The sequence below is a fragment of the Eurosta solidaginis genome, chromosome 2, assembly GCF_040869045.1.
Source record: "Eurosta solidaginis isolate ZX-2024a chromosome 2, ASM4086904v1, whole genome shotgun sequence".
Lineage (NCBI taxonomy): Eukaryota > Metazoa > Arthropoda > Insecta > Diptera > Tephritidae > Eurosta > Eurosta solidaginis.
In genome coordinates, this window is record NC_090320.1 from 297,602,683 (window position 1) to 297,608,249 (window position 5,567).

Here is a 5,567-nt window from a genome sequence, read left to right on the forward strand (position 1 = left end):
ATCGAAATAACTCATAAAACGAATGAATGAACCTATAACTAGGACTATAGATCTAGAATATCGATTCAGTAGTGTTATTAATTTTAATAACAGCTTATATAAGTTTAAGCTTGAGTAGTTTTCTATTTTTAACTAGTCTGTGAGAAAGCATTTAGTTATCGACAGGTAAGAATTGAAGTAGATTATGGTCAGCGCAAAGCATTTATCAAACATCAAAGGCATGTCTCAATTGGGTGAATCCAATTTCATGGGGTTATGTTCGCAACCCTCTCAAGGGGTTTCCAGCGCAATATATAGCTCCTCCAACGCAATTGTCAACCTCACCTACTCGTGGCGAATCCTGTTTCATTGAAAGCCGAGGCTCTGGTGACCTCAAGTTCCTCATGCAACTAGGGGGTTGGGAGGGCGGGATGGCGTAGAAGGTTTAATGTGGTCATATAAATCGTTCCCGAGATGGTGGGGCTAGTACCTTAATAGTGCTTTGTTACCGGAACGTATCGGATCTATATCCGGCAAAGGACCATTAACATCGGTAATACTCCCCAAAGCTTTCGGGGAGTGTCTTTATCGTTAATACATCAACAACAAAGAATGTACTTTTAGACTGAATGAATTAAATAAATAAATAAAATGCGCGCACAAAGAAATGATTAGTAATTCAGACTGTTATTATTGGCAGGTTGATTTAGCGCATTCTTTCTAACAACTGACGACTTAGCACATTTACACATCATTGCCCACAGCACGGAAAATTGAAAAATTAAAATATTTTCTTTTTTTTTGTGATCGATGTATTTTGAATTCAGTTTTCAAAAAAGTGACTTAGCACATTTTCACATTAAGCTAACGAAAAGTGTTTGCAAAATTTGACCGTTTTGATTCAACTTTTATGGTGAACGCTCTTGGGTGTAAGAAGTTTTCATCTTCGTCACAAGATACTCTACAAATAACTCAAAATACATGACTCATCATCATACTCGTTGTTAGTATGTCCATACAACCTGCTTGAAATCTGTGAAATCATACTCTATTCATCAAAAATTATTTAGAAAAATCAAAAACTACATTTGGCAGCATGCCACCTGTCCACAACCACATCTGCGCAGAGTTAGACTCTTTATAATTGAAATAAAACAATAGCGTTAAATCCTAATCCTCTCAAACTTGTTGTTCATGGCCTGCCGCTACTCCTGCCTACTTTCAAAACAAATTGTAAAAACAAGTACATAAAAGCAGGTAATTGGAAAATTTTGAAATGTCTCGCAAAAACACAATTGAAGGAGATAACAAATCAGATGGCAGCAGGTCAAAATCAGCAAACAGGGTGCGTACACAATTACAAAAGAAAAAATCGTAAAATATATGTAAGTACAAAAGAGAATTTTAAATCTTGATATTGTATATTGTACAAGAAAACTGCGAATTTATTTTCATAAAAAAAAAATGAAAAGTATCTATTGTTTTCCAGAGACAGGTGATGGAAGTCTTCCTCAATGCAATTACTAACAGGTAAAGTTAAAAATCAGAAAAGAAGCACAAAAACACAAAATTTGAAAAATTTGAAATGTCTAAACTCAACGATATTGTGATGCGTTTGTTGAATGTTGTTGTAGATCTATTGTTAGCCGTTAATTTCACTGATCTGTCAAATAGAAGTAAGAAAATTTTGCGTACTAACAACAACAGCTTTACAGCCTCGTTATATTTGGTGAACGTTTCGTTGTCGTTTATCGTCTAGCTTTACATTATTAATGTATATTGTAACGATTTTCCGGCATTCCCTGTAAAATTAAGTTTCGAGACAAAACGGTTTCGGCGTTGTGCCATCATCAGTGCCGCACGAAAGCAATTTTCGAATATCTTTTTATTCTTTACTGCTGAGACTTTGTTTTAGCTTCCACAGCAGCTGTTCGTAATAGATAATGCCGAGATAACGTAAGAGTCGGCGTTTATCCTTGTGCCTATCGTATTGCAAATCGTGCTACAAATAGACGAATGACGATTGTTTTGAACACGATAACGTCAAAGCTAATGCGGCTCTTAATTTACACTTTGGAATATCCTATCGCAGTTTACATACAGCGAGTTGAATTAAAACTTGTCTTCTAATGTAAATCACTCGCTGGTTTTATAGGACTGTACTACAATTCCTTTACTTGCTTGCTTTCATATTTTGCTGAATTGTTCATGTATTACATTCTCGAATAATCTCCTATGAATCGGTGCCTCTTCTTTACTAAGTGCTCATTTTGTCGTTGCTGCTGTAGCAGCATTCGTTTATTAAAGTGGAGTCATTGGTTCGGTTTGTCGTATCGCTGTAGTCGCATCCCTAACGTAACCCCATACGATACATTGTTATCGACTAATGATGCCTTAACCTAAAAATCGTGAAAATTTCATAAAAATGATGAAAACGCCAAAAATTACAAACATATTCCACAAAAAATAAGTCTCCTAGTCATAACGTATCCAAAATAAAGAATAAAATCTACAAAAATTTATTAAATTCACAAACCCAAATATTTTTAGTTTATGGATATGGCGAAAACCAAAAACCAATTGTTGGCTACGATACGGTTGCGACCTTAGCGTTACGTATGGCACCAATAATCGATTACGTTGATTCCCATAAGGTTGGTCGAATCAGCTTTTATAAGATTACCGATACGGTGTTCTTTATGATGTGCTATACTTTATACCTACCATTCGCACAAAAGTGTACGTATAGGGTAAACTCAGTAGTATCCGGACGTTTAGCGTGTTTCATAAATTTGACTTCAGCTAATTTCTGGCTATAAACGCGGCTGCGAATAAAAATATAATGCTTATAATGTTTGAAATATTTCTTAATAGTGTGACGTGCATGTAATATTTAAATACAGAATTGTTAAATTGAAAAAAAATTTATTTTCATCAGTATACGTACGTAATGAATACAAATTAATGATGCTTTTTATAAAATATTTATAAACTTTATTTATTTATTTTTTTTTAATATCAATCATCCACACTATATCAAAATTATTCTAAAGACTGTCTACTCTCATTTTCTTTTTTCATCGCCATTGCTCAGCTAAAAATAACTTAATGGAGTTACATACGACCGAAATCGTTGTCTGTTCTGCGTATTTTGTAAGTCCCCAATAATCATATCATTAATAGCAGTCATCCGCCTCTTCACCTTCGTTTTTGCTCGTTCCAGCTGAACACCATAACTAGGTGTTCGTCTTTTTAAGCAACGAAAACTTTAATTTAAAGTATACTGCGCCAGGTGGCCAGTATTTTTGATTATACGCTGTCTAGGCTTTTTGACGATGTCTATCACTTCCACCGTGACACCAATTGTGTAGTTATCTCTTCGAAAACTCTTCTGCTTGCAAAACAGTTCTCTTTCTTCTTCTATTCTTGTCCTGATATAAACAAAATTTTTTCTGATTCACATTAATATAGGGTAGGTGTACCAGTAACCGGACACTTAACTTTTTTTTTTGCTTTTGAATTCTTCTCGGTTACATTTTATAAGTGATATTAAAAAGCATTGAACTTTAAAATGACTACTGCTTAATTCTAAATCGAATAGAATCAGTCACTTCGATAGAAACCCTCTATTTTTTTGTAAAAATTATTGTTTTGATACAACTCAGAATTGGCCAGTAACCGGACAGTTTTTTCAGAAACCGCACAGTACAATTCCAGTTACCGGACGCTTATGATCTAAAATAAAAATATTTGTTTTGTAATGTTTTACAACCTATTTATAACGTTCTTTTTATTTTTATTTAATATTTAAACCAAATAAATAAATAATTAAAAAAAAAATAAATGTAAGGCGCGACAACCTCCGAAGAGATCTAAGGCCGAGCTTCTCTTCCAATTTGCGTCGTGCTCCTCTTGATTTTTCCCTACAAATTGGCCGGACGGAACCTACATGTTTTATGCCGACTCCGAACGGCATCTGCAAGGCAGATGAGTTTTCACTGAGAGCTTTTCATGGCAGAAATACACCCGGAGCGCTCGACAAACACTGCCGAGGGGCGACCCCGCTTAGAAATATTTTCTTCTAATTGAAAAACCTTCTTTCTAAAATTTTGATGTTGCTTTGCCCGGGGTGTGAACCTGGGGCATACGGTGTGGTAGGCGGAGCACGCTACCATCAAACCACGGTGGCCGCCATAAATGATAAATACAACATTTGTTTTTGTTTTTATCGGCCTATTCATAAATCATTCAAGGTTATTGTTCCGGCCTTGAGCTCGATTCGAACCTTGAATGAATAAATACAACAACAACAAGTAAGGAAGATTAAGTTAGGGTGTAACCGAACATTACATACTCAGTTGAGAGCTATGGTGACAACATAAGGGAAAATAACCATGTAGGAAAATGAACCGAGGGAAACCCTGGAATGTGTTTGTATGACATGTGTATCAAATGAAAGGCATTAAAGAGTATTTTATGAGGGAGTGGGCCATAGTTCTATAGGTGGACGCCATTTAGGGATATAGCCATAAAGGTGGATCAGGGTTGACTCTAGAATGCGTTTGTACGATATGGGTATCAAATGAAAGGTATTAATGAGTATTTTAAAAGGGCGTGAACCTAAGTTCTATAGATGGGATGCCTTTTCGAGATATCGCCGTAAAGATGGACCACGGGTGACTCTAGGATGCGTTTGTACGATATGGGTATCAAATGAAAGGTGTTAATGAGCATTTTAAAAGGGAGTAATCCTTAGTTCCATAGGTGGACGCCGTTTCGAGATATCGCCATAAAGGCGGACCAGGGGTGACCCCAGAATTTGTTTGCACAATATGGGCATCAAACGAAAGGTGTTAATGAGTATTTTAAAAGGGAATGGGCCTTAGTTCTATAGGTGGACGCCGTTTCGAGATATCGCCATAAAGGTGGGCCAGGGGTGACTCTAGAATTCGTTTGTGCAATATGGGTATCAAACGAAAGGAGTTAATGAGTATTTTAAGAGGGAGTCGGCCTTAGTTCTATAGGTGGATGCATTTTCGAGGTATCGCAATAAAGGTGGACCAGGGGTGACTCTAGAATTTGTTTGTACGATATGGGTATCAAATGAAAGGTGTTAATGAGTATTTTTAAAAGGGAGTGGGCCTTCGTTTTATAGGTGTTCGCCTTTTCGAGATATCGCCATAAAGGTGGACCAGGGGTGACTTTAGAATTTGTTTGTATGATATGGGTATCAAATGAAAGGTGTTAATGATTATTTTAAAAGGGCGTGGGGCTTAGTTCTATAGGTGGACCCCTTTTCGAGATATCGCCATAACGGTGGACCAGGGGTGACTCTACAATTCGTTTGTGCAATATGGGTATCAAACGAAAGGAGTTAATGAGTATTTTAAGAGGGAGTGGGCCTTTCTGGACCAGGGGTGACTCTAGACTTTGTTTGTACGATATGGGTATCAAATGAAAGGTGTTAATGAGTATTTTTAAAAGGGAGTGGGCCCTCGTTCTATAGGTGTTCGCCTTTTCGAAATATCGCCATAAAGTTGGACCAGGGGTGACTCTAGAATGAGCTTGTACGATATGGGTATCAAATT